Source organism: Melospiza melodia, chromosome 27 (assembly GCF_035770615.1).
Source record: "Melospiza melodia melodia isolate bMelMel2 chromosome 27, bMelMel2.pri, whole genome shotgun sequence".
Taxonomy (NCBI): Eukaryota; Metazoa; Chordata; class Aves; order Passeriformes; family Passerellidae; genus Melospiza; species Melospiza melodia.
Window position 1 is genome coordinate 5,089,856 of NC_086220.1, and position 13,623 is coordinate 5,103,478.

A 13,623-nucleotide genomic window follows, 5' to 3' on the forward strand; every position below is an offset into this window, starting at 1 on the left:
GTGGGATGCAGAAATTCTGAGCTGTCTGAGGAATGGAGGGTCCTGGGCTGCCAAAGGAGCACTGCCCTTAATTAAGGGTATTAATTACTCTTTGTTTGCCTAATTGCTGATGGATGGCTGAAAAGGGGCTTGGGCTTCTGGGCCCAGACTATTCCAAATGAGCCCAGCTCAGGAAAGGGGCCAGGAGGGATTCACAGGGGGAGCTCAGGGGCTGTGGGTGAACCTGGAACTCCTGAAGGTTCTCATTTCCCACTCAGAGTTCAACAGCTCAGGCTGGAAGAGGTGAAATTTATCTCAAATGTGGTGAATTCACAGGTTTCTGCTGCTTCAGATTTCCCAAGGGGAGAGGTGATGTGGGAAGAACATTCTCTGTTCCCCTTCAGGCAGGAGTGGCAGTGCTCAGGCTTGGCCTGTGGGGCTTTAAAATGACAAAAATCTTCATGGAATGGTTTGGGTTGGAAGGAACTTAAATCCCAACCAGTGCCACCCCCAGGGACACCTCCCAGGGGCTCCAGCCTGGCCTTGGGCACTGCCAGGGCTCCAGGGGCAGCCACAGCTGCTCTGGCAATTCCAGCCCAGCCCCTCCTCAATTCCCAATTCCCGAGATCCCATCCAGCCCTTCCCTCCTTCACCTTAAACCCATTCCCTGTGGGTCCTGTCACTCCAAACCCTTGCAGAAAGGAAAACTAAAAAGTAACAAAATTCGCAGCAAAGTGCAAATGTTGTGTTAAAGTGCTTCAGTTTAACACAGGAGGGGCTGGATGGAATTCTCACACAGAGCCAGACACAAGCACATTGAAGATTTTGGGTTAAAAAAAGCTGTAGATTTTTAAGATTTATCTTTCCCCGGGTCCTTCACCCTGCCCATGACACCCTCAGTGCCCTGCGGTTGATCTCTGTGCCTTGACACCCTAAAGGTGTTTTTTAGGTAATTTTCCCTCAAACAGCACAAATGGCCTTTCAGGGCAATCCACACAAAGGTGTTTGCCCGGTGCTGGTGGCTTCTCTTGGGCAGAAAATTGTGGTTGTGCTTAAACTGGCAAATGAAGGGCCAGGATCTCTGGAGACTCCTGCTCCTGCTGCAGGGGCAGGAAAACACGGGGTGAAGCTCAGGCCACGCTGACTTTTGTGGAAATCCTTTGTTAGAAACGGTTTGGCCAGTAAAGGGACAGTCCTGAGGGGCAGGGGGGTTAAACAACCACATCTCCCTCCTCACCCGAGCTCAGAGCCTTATCCTCCCCATCCCTCACCTCAGCCTGGCCCAGCCTGGGCAGAAATTACCCAGTGCCTGAAAAGGCCTCTGTCAAACCCTCCCCACCTCTCCTGGTGGTTTTTTTTTTTTTTTTTTTTGAGTTTTACTCATTTTTCCACTCTTTGTGCTGCACAGCAGCTCCTTGGAGCGCCCTGCATGCTTCCAGCTGCTCCCAGCCCATTCCTCTCCTCCTAACATCCATTTACAGAGCCTGGAAATGCTGCCAGGACTTGCAGCCTTTCCATCCACAGGGCTGCAGAGCTGATCTTGGGGTAACCTGGTGGGAAGGGAGGTTCCCAGCAGAGAGCTGGGAATGCAGTGTGGGAGCTGGGAAGTTTCCTCTCAGTTCTCCCATGGATTTCCTGTGCAGCCCTCAAGGAGCCCCTGCACCTTCCTGGGTCAGAGCCTTCCCACCTGGGGAAATGTCTGGGGATGCACAAATCCTGTGGGGCTGGGAGGGCTGGGGAGGAGAAGGCTCCAGGGAGAGCTCAGAGCCCTTGCAGGGCCTGAAGGGGCTCCAGGAGAGCTGCAGAGGGACTGGGGACAAGGATGGAGGGACAGGAGCCAGGCAATGGCTGCCAGTGCCAGAGGGCAGGGCTGGATGGGATCTTGGCAATTGGGAATTGTTCCCTGGCAGGGTGGGCAGGGGCTGGGCTGGAATTGCCAGAGCAGCTGTGGCTGCCCCTGGAGCCCTGGCAGTGCCCAAGGCCAGGCTGGGCATTGGGGCTGGCAGCACCTGGCACAGTGGCAGGTGTCCCTGGGCTGCAATCAGCTGCCATTGAAGATCCCTTCCCACCCAAACCACTCTGGCATTCACATTCCTGAACCAAGGATGGAAACCAGCACCAAAACCCATTGCAGCAAATGGAGAAAGGAAAGGAAAGAATGATTTCCTGGCTGGTTCCAGGTGCCCCCAGTGCCATTTGCCACAGGGGGTTTGTAGCCTGGCAAGGCCTGGTTAGAGAGGTTTGGGCTGTGCCAGGGTGCCCAGAGCAGCTGTGGCTGCCCCTGGAGCCCTGGCAGTGCCCAAGGCCAGACCAGAGCCTGAGTCTATGTGGTGTCACCATGGTGTCACCAAGTGCAGGTGCTGAAGGTCCTTAAGGAATCCCAGGGCTGCAGCCACACCCTGGATCCCCCCAGAGCTCTCAGGACTCTCAGCCTCTCACACCTCTCCTAAAAATACCAGAATTGGGGCTGTTTCTCCTCCAGGGAGGTTCCCATGGGAGCTGCTGGGCCCTGGAGCTGGGATCAGGTCCCAGCTGGAGCTCTGAACTCCCAGCTCTGCTGAGACAGGAGAACCAGCCCCAACACGGCACCAGGAGAGGTTTAGGTTGGATGTCGGGGGAAAGTTGATCTCCTGACAGATGGTCAAGCACTGGAATGCCCTGCCCATTGGAGTCACCTGGAAGTGCTCAGGAAACGTGGATGTGGCACTTGTGGACAGGGGTTAGTGGTGGGTCTGGCAGCGCTGGGTTAGTGCTGGAATTTGATAATTTTGGAGATGTTTTCCAACCTTAATGACTCCAGGACTGGCCAGAAGCAGCTCAGGGTTTGTCACTTGGAGGCCACAAACCCTGGGCTGAGCAGGAGGCCTCGGAATGAAGGGATTGGGAAGGACAAGAAACCCAGGTCCTTCATCGGACTGGACTCAGATATTTGTGTGGACATGGAATAAGTGAAATACCGCTCCAGAGCATGGAGAGAACCACAAGGAGCCCAGGCAGAAGCAGGAGCAGCCACCAAAGAAATCTCTCCTTCACTCCATGTCCCCAAGGCAGTGACACCTCAGGGGTTGTGTAAGAGCCCCCAGCGCCCTCAGCAGCTCCCCAGGCTGGGATTTCAGCAGCCCAGGCACACAGAGCAGCTCCTCCTGACACATCCACGCTCTTCCTTCCTTTTTTTATTTAATTTCTGGCAGATGGAGATGAGCTGAGAAGGGGCTGGGAGGAGCTCTTGTGAAAATGTGGAAGGGAACCCAGGGAGAGACTGCAGCAACTCTGCTCCCATCAGCTGCCTCTCCTGGGGAGACACAGTCCCAGGAATTCACAGCAGTCACAGAATCATGGAATATTTGGGCTGGAAGACCCTAAAGTCCATCCAAGGCCACCCCAGGGACACCTCCCACTGTGCCAGCCCAGCCTGGCCTTGGGCACTGCCAGGGCTCCAGGGGCAGCCACAGCTGCTCTGGGCACCCTGGCACAGCCCAAACCTCTCTAACCAGGCCTTGCCAGGCTACAAACCCCCTGTGGCAAATGGCACTGGGGGCACCTGGAACCAGCCAGGCAATCATTCTTTCCTTTCCTTTCTCCATTTGCTGCAATGGGTTTTGGTGCTGGTTTCCATCCTTGGTTCAGGAATGTGAATGCCAGAGTGGTTTGGGTGGGAAGGGATCTTCAATGGCAGCTGATTGCAGCCCAGGGACACCTGCCACTGTGCCAGGTGCTGCCAGCCCCAATGCCCAGCCTGGCCTTGGGCACTGCCAGGGCTCCAGGGGCAGCCACAGCTGCTCTGGCAATTCCAGCCCAGCCCCTGCCCACCCTCGCATCCAGGAATTGCTTCCCAATATCCCACCCAAATCTCCCTGTTTCCAATTTGAATTCCACTCCAATTCCATTCCCTGTGTCCTGTCCCTCCATCCTTGTCCCCAGTTCCTCTCCAGCTCTCTCCCTCTCCAGGAAAAAAATCCAAGGAAAAAAGCAATAACAATCCGAGCATACAGTGATTAATATCAAAACCCCCCAAACTCCAAACACAGAAATAATCCAAATCAACCAGGGCCAGGGAGGAGCAGCAGGGGAGCAAAATGAAACAAATAAAACCTCTTTATCCCAGGCTCTGATTCTCCTTTCTGGCCGGAAGGAGAGCAGCTGAAATTGGGTGTGAAATGGGGCTGGTGAGGAAATAGCTTGTAGGAAATGCTTGTAGGAAATGTGCTATGGGGCATTTCTTTGGGTTCAGCACCCAGAGCAGTTTGGGGGGTGTTGGCTCTGGGGATGGTTGGAGATGAGCCAGGCTGGTGTTTTAATAGATTTATTCATTCTCCTGCAGAGCAAAGGGACAGCTCTGGGGTGCCCACCCCAAAAAGCGCATCCTGTGAGTTCCTCTTTTGCTTTTTCTTTCCATCAGAGAGACTTCACCCCAGCTTTTCTAGACTTAACCCTGACTTTATCGAGCTGGAGTCAGATGGCAATGGGGGTGATGTTTTTTGTTTTCCTCTTTTCAAACATTTTTGCTTTAGCAGAGCAGGGAAAGCAGCTCTGGGATGCAGCTGCTTCCACCAGGGAATATTTGAGCAGGTAGAGCCCAGAGAGCAGCAGGCAGATATCAAACATCTCCTGAGGGGCTGAGCACAACAATCCTGCCCGGAGCTCTCATTTTCCACAGGTCCAGCAGGGCTTCAGTGACCACAGGCAGAGGAACAGGAGCGTTGTGCTGAGTAAGCAGATGTCATTTAAATGTAAACACAGCCTGGCTGCAGGGCTGTGCTTCTGCTTTCTCCTAAAAAAACCACCCAGGCTGCGTCTTCCCAGCTGCCTGGAGCACCCAGGGGTGTCTGGCTCTGTCCTCAGAGCTCAATTTTGGCTGCCCAGAGCTGGGATCCTGCGTGGGAATTGCCAGGGAATTCCTTTGTGTTCCCTTTCTATCCCAAGGGCTTTGGCTTCCCTTTGTATGGGAGTGATCACAGAATCCTGGAATGGTTTGAGTTGGAAAGAACCTCAAATCCCACCCAGTGCCACCCCTGCCATGGCAGGGACACCTGCCACTGTGCCAGGTGCTGCCAGCCCCAATGCCCAGCCTGGCCTTGGGCACTGCCAGGGCTCCAGGGGCAGCCACAGCTGCTCTGGCAATTCCAGCCCAGCCCCTGCCCACCCTGCCAGGGAACAATTCCCAATTGCCAAGATCCCATCCAGCCCTGCCCTCTGGCACTGGCAGCCATTCCCTGCCTCCTGTCCCTCCATCCTTGTCCCCAGTCCCTCTGCAGCTGTCTTGTAGGCCAACTCCAGACACCAAAACTCCATATCCAAAAAGCGATAACTATCTGATAACTAAAGTGATAAATATCAAAACCCCCAAACTCCAAATACAGAAACAATTCAAGCCAACCAACCGGGGAAAAAAGAAGGAGAAAAAAATTAAAAATTCAAATCAAAGCCTGGGATGTGTTTAGGGATCCATCAGGCACGGGGGTGGTGGGCAGGAACCCGGAGCTCCCTGCTCTGGAAACGCTGGCGGGACTGGGTTGTCCTGGCTGTCCCTGGCTGTCCCCACTGTCTCTGGCTGTCCCCAGTGTCCACAATGTCCCCACTGTCCCTGGCTGTCCCCGCTATCCCTGGCTGGCCCTACTGTCCCCAGTGTCCTGGTTGTCCCTGTTCTTCCCACTATTCCATCAGTTCCCAGTGTCCCCACTGTCCCTGGCTGTCCCGGCTGTCCCCATTTTCCCCAGTGTGCCCATTGTCCTCAGTGTCACCACTGTCCCTGGCTGTCCCTAGTGTCCAGGCTGTCCCCAGTGTCCCCACTGTCCCTGGCTGTCTCCGGCTGTCCCTGGCTTTCCCCAGTGTCCCCGCTGTCTTCAGTGTCACCACTGTCCTCATCACTGTCCCTGGCTGTCCCCAGTGTCCGGGCTGTCCCCAGTGTCCCCAGTGTCCCCAGTGTCCCCAGTGTCCCGGCTGTCCCCAGTGTCCCCACCGCCCCTCCCTGAGCCGCGAGGATGCTCCGGGAGAGGTTCCCGGTGTCCCCGGGCGAAGCTGCCCCGCTCCCAGTGCCGCATCCCGAGGGAAGGGCTCCGGCAGCCGGGAGGGGAGCGGAGGGGAGCGGAGGGGAGCGGAGACGGGAGCGGAGAGGGGACCGGAGGGGCTCCCTCGCCGTGCGGTGCCGCGGGCAGCGCCGCTGCGGGAGCGCCGGGAGCCGGGGCAGATGGGGAAGGACGAGGAGGAGGAGGAGGATGTGGGGGAGGAAGGCGGCGGGAGGGATGGGGAAGGAAGGGAGGGAGGGGGCGGGAGAGCCGCGCTCAGAGCCGGGCCCGCAGCGCTGCCTCGGCCGCCGGGACCCGCCGGCTCCCCCGGGTCCTGCAGGAAGGAGGGATGGGAAGCACGGCTCGGGTCATGGGAAGGGCTGTGGAGAGCGGAGGGCACCTCGGAGCCGGTCCTGTGTCCGGCCCGGGCGGGGCAGCGCCGGAGCATCCCCGGCGATGGAGAATTCCCGGGGCTCGGGGGTCACCAGAGCTGCAGGGTCACCCTGGCTGGGGGATCCCGCTGCTGGAGGAGCCCCAGAACTGGAGGATCCCCAGAACCAAAGGATCCCTGGGGCTGCAGGATCGCTGGAGCTGGAATATCCCCAGGACTGGAGGATCCCTGTATCCAGAGGATCTCTGTATCCAGAGGATCCCGTGTCCAAAGGATCCCTGCATCCAGAGGATCCCATGATTAGAGGATCTCTGTGTCTAAAGGATCCCGTGTCCAGAGGATCCTGTGTCCGGAGGATCCCTGGGTCTAAAGGATCCCTGTGTCTAAAGGATCCCTGCATCCAGAGGATCCCGAGTCCAGAGGATCTCTGTATCCAGAGGATCCTGTATCCAGATCCCTGTGTCTAAAGGATCCCGTGTCCAGAGGATCCTGTTACCAGAGGATCCCTGTGTCTAAAGGATCTCTGTGTCTAGAGGATCCCTGTGTCTAGAGGATTGTGTGGCCAGAGGACCCCATGGTAAGAGGATCCCGTGTCAGGAGGATCCCTGAGTGTAAAGAATCCCTGTGTCCAGAGGATCCCGTGTCCGGAGGATCCCTGTGCCTAAAGGATCCCTGTGCCTAAAGGATCCCTGTATCCAGAGGATCCCATGTCTGGAGGATCCCTGGGTCTAAAGGATCCCTGTGTCTAAAGGATCCCTGTGTCCAGAGGATCCCGTGTCAGGAGGATCCCTGTGTTCAGAGGATCCCTGTGTCCAGAGGATCCCTGTATCCAGAGGATCCCGTGTCCGGAGGATCCCGTGTCCGGAGGATCCCTGTGTCCAGAGGATCCCGTGTCCGGAGGATCCCTGTGTCTAAAGGATCCCTGTGTCCGGAGGATCCCTGTGTCCGGAGGATCCCTGTGCCGAAAGGATCCCTGTGTCCAGAGGATCCCTGTATCCAGAGGATCCCTGTGTCTGGAGGATCCCTGGGTCTAAAGGATCCCTGTGTCCAGAGGATCCCTGTATCCAGAGGATCCCGTGTCCGGAGGATCCCGCGGCCGCGCGGAGCCCCAGCCGCCGCTTGACAACAGGAAACAATGTGGAGTGAATGGAAAAAGGGGGAGGCGCTGCCCGAGCGACTTCCCTTGACATCACTGCCCAAATAAGGAGCTTTAAACCAACCTTTTCTATTGCAGCGCGGCAGAAGATCCCCCCGGAGCCGCGGGGTCCAGCCTGGCGCCGGCAGAGCCATGGGGGCGAGTGCAGGTAACGCCGAGCGCGTCCCCGGGCCCGGCTCGGAGCGGGGCGGGTGCGCGCCCGCAGCGCGGCTCCATCCCGTGCCAGCCGTGCCAGGGCACCGCGGGGCTGGGGCTGGCACAAGGGCACCGCCGCTGAGCTCACCGCAGCGGGGAACCCGGAGCTGGGTGTCGCCGGTTTTAATTTTTTTTATTTATTTTTAATTTTTATTCCCTCCTGGGAGCAGCGTTGTTGGACACCCCGAGGGGGTTGTGGCTCTTTGAGCACCTCCGGGGGCTGCGCTGGCAGCGCCACAAGCTCGGGCTCTTAATTTTCCTCCTAACGAGGAGCCTGAGCGCTGGGTTGAACGCTGGGCTGAGCTGTCTGCCTGTCTGGGACGGATTTCCTCCTTATCACTCGCACAGGAAAGCGAGCGGGGAGCCGAGGGGTTGTTCTGGGGCCACACGTGATGCGACAGGAGCCGTGCCAGCGAAACCCCTGCGGAGCTCTGCCAAGCAGCAGCTTGGATGTCCCCAAGCCAGGGGCCGGACCTGCTGTCCCCAAGCTTGACCCGCGGGGAGTTTTTATCCCTTTTTGAAGCGTTCCTTTATGAGCACCTGCTCACCAGCAGAAAAAAACGAGGCAGCTTTAAAAATGCATTGAGGCTGAGTAAATGAGTGCTAACGAGTTAAGCTCCTTAATTCTCCTCGATGGAAATTAATAACGCCTTTGATGCGCCCAGAGGTGCGATCGGTGCCTGCCGGGCTGAGCTGCTCTATGCAAATGCGGGCATTGTTATTCCGGAAAAAGGCGTTGTGTGTGCGTGGTTTTGCTTCTCCCCCGGCTCGTTCCTGAGCTCGGAGGGTCTGGCACCTCCGGGCAGCTCCGGGCTGGCTCGGGGAAGCGGCCGGGGCAGCTGACACGGTGATTTATGGTGTGAGCAATACAATCCAAGCCCTGCTCCGCTGCCCGGGGATCACCTGCAGCTCCCAGGCTTTGAGTTTCCCCGGCGCTGGAGGATTGTTCCTGTCGGGGCACGGAGCCAGGTTTCACCTTGGCTGTCTGTCTGGCCGTCCTGCCGGTCCCTCTGTCCCATCTCCCACCTCTCGCGGGTTATTTGGCGTCAGGAACCCTCCAGGAAGGTGATTGTGCTTGTGGGTTCTCGTGTTTTCCTCACGATCCCGGTGCTTTGGGGACTTTTCCTGTGGATCTTTGCAGGAAAATGTTCCCGGTGGCAGCAGAGCGCGTTTCCTCAGCCGGAGCAGGTGGGGTCGGTGGGATGCTGCGATTCTCACTCTCACCCGATTCTCGGGTGTCAAAAGGCTCCAAAATGTCACATTGTCCTCCTCACCCCCTTCTGCCGTGCCCTCCCTCCTTAGCTGCAGGCTGCTGGAAATAGGAAATTTCTTTCAATCCTTCAGGGGAAGGTGCAGAGACCCTAGGGCGGGACAGGGTTGGGCTGTTCTGAGCTGATTCCCGGGAATTCTGCCCCCAGGCTTTGCCCTGGGGCTGGGGAAGGTTTCTCTGCAATCCTTGCTGAGGAAGGAAAACCCCAAATCTGCAGAGGGCCTGTGTGAACTGTGCATCAGAGAGAGAGAAAAAAAAAAACTTGCAGGAGTTACTGAGTGATTAATTAATGAGCGTGCTGGCAGCAAACTGCTGCAGCAGGGCTGGGGCTGTGTCCTCTGGGGCACAAGTGCTGTGCAGAAATCCTCTGAGGAGCCTGGGGCAGTTCCTGCAGCCCCAAGGAAGGGGGTTCACTCGCTGTGAGTGACCATTTTCATCCACATCCACCACGGGCACTTCTCCCGTGCCTGTGCTGGCCCTGCCTCCATCCCAGCAGCGTTGTGCAGCTCCTTCCTGGCGCTTTGAGCTCGGAGGCACCCTCAGAAGGTTTTTGTGTCCCCTGAAATGCCCAGGGGCTGTCCAGGTGCGGGAGAGGGGAGCGGGAAGGTTTGGCTGTCTGTCTGGCCGTCCTGCCGGTCCCTCTGTCCCGACTCCCGCCTCTCCCGGGTTATTTGGCGTCAGGGACCCTCCAGGAAGGTGGTTTCGTGTTTTCCTCACAATCCTGGTGCTTCGGGGGCTTTTCCGGTGGATTCCTGTGGGAAGATGTGCCCTCTGCCCTGCTCAGGGGCTGCCCCAGGTGCGGGAGAGGGGGACAGAACAGAAGGTTTCTGTGCCCCCTGAAATGCCCAGGTGCAGGAGAGGAGGGCATAAGGTTTCTGTGCCCCCTGAAATGCCCAGAGGCTGCCAAGGCGAGGGAAAGGGGAGCAGAACAGAAGGTTTTTGTGGCCCCTGAGCTGCCCAGGGGCTGCCCATTTTCAGGAGAGGGGGCAGAAGGTTTCTGTGCCCCTGCCCTGCCCAGAGGCTGCCCAGTTTCGGGACAGGCGGGCAGAGCAGACCCAGCACCGCTCGCCTTCTGCTGCCCGGGCTGGGAGGTGGAACGAAATCCCTAATGTTTGGAGTTCTCTCTTGGCAAACACGGCTCGGGAGAATGGCTCAGTGTTCGGGGCAGCGTGATCGGATGTGGGGAACCACTCCGGGGAGAGCCGCGGGTGAGTCCCGGCAGGGCGCTCCCGAAAATAACATTTCTGCTGAAGCCAACAACAGAAGCGCTGTTGAGAAACCTCCCCCGGGTGCGGGGCCGGGGCAGCGCTGCCCTGGGAGCTTTCCCGGGCAGCCGTGGGGAGCAGGGCACGCTGTCCTGCGGGGAAATCACCGCGGCCAGCCTGGCACTGGGTGATGAGGGGCTCCGGGGAATCCCTGCGCGTCACTGGCACAGCCCCAGGGCCGTGTCCAGCTGCTCCTGCCTCAGCAAAGTTGATTTTCCTCCTCCTTCCTGCGGCCCCCCCCGCTCCTGCTGCCTCCAGCTCTGCTGTCACAACTTCTGGCCGCACGTGTTGAGCGCCGAAAGCGCCTCTAGAGCGCCTCAAAGCTTTGGGTTTCTTGGCAAGGGGAGGGTCAAATGGAGGGAAAAAGGGAAATTACCCTCTGGGAAGGAGAGCGATTTATTTCAAATATACATTCAGCGCCGTTCATTGTCCGTGCCTTTAGAAAGGCTGCTTGTTAGGGGGTTTTATGGCTCTGCTGGGATCTGCGGGGCTGCTTGGGATGCAGGGAAATGTTTATTCTGTTTTCCAGCCTGCCTGTTCCATTTTGCTGAGCTCTCCCTTCCCACCTCGGGCTCGTTAATGCGGGGCCGTTCCTCGCCTCGCTGAGACCACCTTGCAAGAGGACGAAGGTTCTTTGTGCTCCCGCTGTGCCCTGGCTGGAATTCCAAAAATTTTGGGCTTTCCCAGGGCACTCCACTGTGATCCCACTCCCTGCAATCGGGGCAGGAATCCCAAATAAAGGAGATTTTCATCCTGCCCGGCTCTAATTACGAGCCTGCAAAAGGTGAAGCTCCTAATGAGCATCAAAGGGCGCTTTGTGCGTCCGTGCCGAGGGAGTTCAGGCGCTCAGCAAACATTTGGGGAGAGTGGATGTGGCCATAAATCACCTTTGGGCTCCACGCTGCCTCATTTTCTCTGCAAAGCCCCGAGCCAAGCCCAGCCTCTCCTCCCTGCAGCGCTGATTTTTGTGCACTTCCCACTTTTTGGAGCTTTCAGAGGAGCTGAGCAGGGCCTGCAGGTGCAGCAGGTGAGGAATGAGCCCCGCAGAGCCGGGAGGGACGGGCACAACCATCCCCGGGTGTTTACAGAGGAAACCTGAGCAGCCTCTTCCCGCAGAGGAACAGGAACCAACCCATTCGAGACCTCGGTGGTATTTTTGTAACCAATTTTTGTTTTTAATTGTTGTTGTTTGTTTCCATTTGGATGGAAAAATTGCAGTTTGGGGATGCTTTCCTTCCTTCTGGGAAGTGCTTGGCAACTTTTGAGCCGGGATAAGTGAGGGGAAAGCATGAGATCAGGTTTTCCTACCTTCCCAAAATGGATTTGCTGTAAGCAAGGGCTGCTTGCTGCTCTCTGCCTTGAAGGCAGGAACCATCCCTGGAGTGTTTTGGGCCCAAAATCAGAGCAGAGAAACTTCAGAATTGGGGAAAATCTCATTAAACCCTTCCTTGTGCTAATGAGGTTTTCAGCTTCAGCAGCTCCTCAGTCCCAAGATCCTAAATTGTCTTTCAGCCCATCCATCATTCCTGGACTTTGGAGGGTCACCTGCTTGTTGAAGTGTTATCAGCCTGTGGGGTTTCAGTTCCTTTGCGCTGGTTTTCCAGGAATCCCCCACATTTCAGGCAGAGTTCTGTCAGAGAACAGCAGGATCCATCTGAATTCAGAGCTGGCATTTGGGGCTCTCCCAGATCCGATGCACCCCCACATTCAGGGCTTTGCTGAGCCTTCTCTTGGTGCTGCAGTTCAGAGGGGAAACGCCAGAGGAATCCCATAAAACTGAGCCTGGCCCTTTTCCCAGCCAGCTTGGGCTGGAGGGATTTCAGTGATTCCCTGGATCCAGGGAATGAACCCCAGCTTTTCCAGGGCTGAACCCCAACTTTGCCTTGCCTGGGCAAGGGTTCTTGTCTTGGTTTGGAGAGCCAGGTGTGTGCTGGGGAGGGCAGGAGCCTCCCCTGAAATGGAGAAAATGCAAACGCCCTCCCTTCCAAATGCTATAAATTTTAAATTAAGGGGCTCTCAGGTAAAAAATATGGGAGCAGGAAATAACAGCTCTTTAATAGGGAAAGGGGAAAAAATAAAGGATAAAATAAACAATGCAGTACAGTAGAACAACACTGGCAGAGTCAGAACCCAACCTGACACCCTGTGGGTCAGGCTGTTGGCAGCAGTGCCATTGGAATTGTGGCTCAGCCCTCCTGCAGTGTCAGGGCTGGTTCTGCTGGAGCAGGGATCCTGGAGAAAGGTGCAGTCTCTGCCTCTGAAGATCCAGGGGCAGAGGCAGCTGCTGTTCCTCTGGGCAATCCAGTGCAGAAGCCGTGCTGGTGTTCCAGAATCTCCAGATTCTATCCGGGTAGGAATGCTTGGCTCCTCCCCCTGGGCTCCCATCTCCCAATGGGATGCTGTAGTTCTTATCAGCCATGCAGGGACATTCCATAGCTGTTATCAGCAGGTGTCCGCTCCCGAGGGAGGAGTGATTAGGAAGAGATAAGGCAAACTGCCCACTTGCCAAAAGATAACTGCCATACAGATGGTAATAGAAAACATCTTGCATTGCAATCTGGGACAGTTCTGAAGGGTCTGAGCCTTTTCTCCTGAAGGGTTCCCTCACCCAAAAGGCCCAGAGTCACACGAGCAGCAGCTCTGTGACTGTTTATTGTCATTTCCAGGGGAATTAGGATGAATTTCTGCCCCAGGTCTTGCAGGACCGGCCTCCTTCACCCACAGCTGTGGGATTTATTTACCTGGCAGCAAAAGCTGCATTTTGCTGAAGCACATCCATAAAATTATTGACAGATTTTGGGAATGAGCCTGGTGAGCCAGCTACGAGTTTCCTTGGTGTAAATTAACTTCTGCAAATAAAAGCAATTCTCTGCTTTTGGTGCTTTCAGATACATTTTGCTGTTTAGGGTGAATTTTGCTGGTTTAGGGTGAATTTTGCAGGTTTAGGATGCATTTTGCAGGTTTAGGGTGCATTTTGCAGGGTTAGAGTGGATTTTGCTCATTTAGGATGCATTTAGCAGGTTTTGGGATGCATTTTGCTGGTTTAGGGTGAATTTTGCTGGTTTAGGGTGAATTTTGTTGGATTTGGAATGGGATCCACCTGCTGCAGGTGATGGAGTGGTTTTCACTTCAGCTGTGAGGGATTTGCAGTGGAAATTGGGAAACTCTGGGGGGTTTTAGGAGCTTTCAAGGGGTTCAGGAAGAACCCCCTGAGGCCTGGATTTGTCTGGTTCCTCCTGCCTCAAGCAATGGGAGATTCCAAGGGAAAAGGGTGGAATAGGAAGGGTGGGATAAGACTGGGATGCATTTTTTGGGATCCAAAGGGATGCACAGAGTGACCCGAGGACAGAGCTGAGGCTTTG

The 13,623-nt window shown here is 56.3% G+C and overlaps 1 protein-coding gene across 3 annotated transcripts in view; it reads left to right on the plus strand.

Annotated features, from left to right (window-relative positions):
• The window catches only part of HIVEP3 (HIVEP zinc finger 3), a 370,775-nt gene that overhangs the window by 222,897 nt on the left and 134,255 nt on the right, over positions 1-13,623 (plus strand). For 2 of the 3 annotated variants that reach the window (XM_063177548.1, XM_063177546.1), the window contains one exon: positions 7,610-7,679. The exons of the other annotated variant lie outside the window; for it this stretch is intronic. The gene's annotated coding sequence lies outside the window, so the exon portion shown is untranslated. The remainder of the gene's footprint in view (positions 1-7,609; positions 7,680-13,623) is intronic. 3 annotated transcript variants of the gene reach the window in all.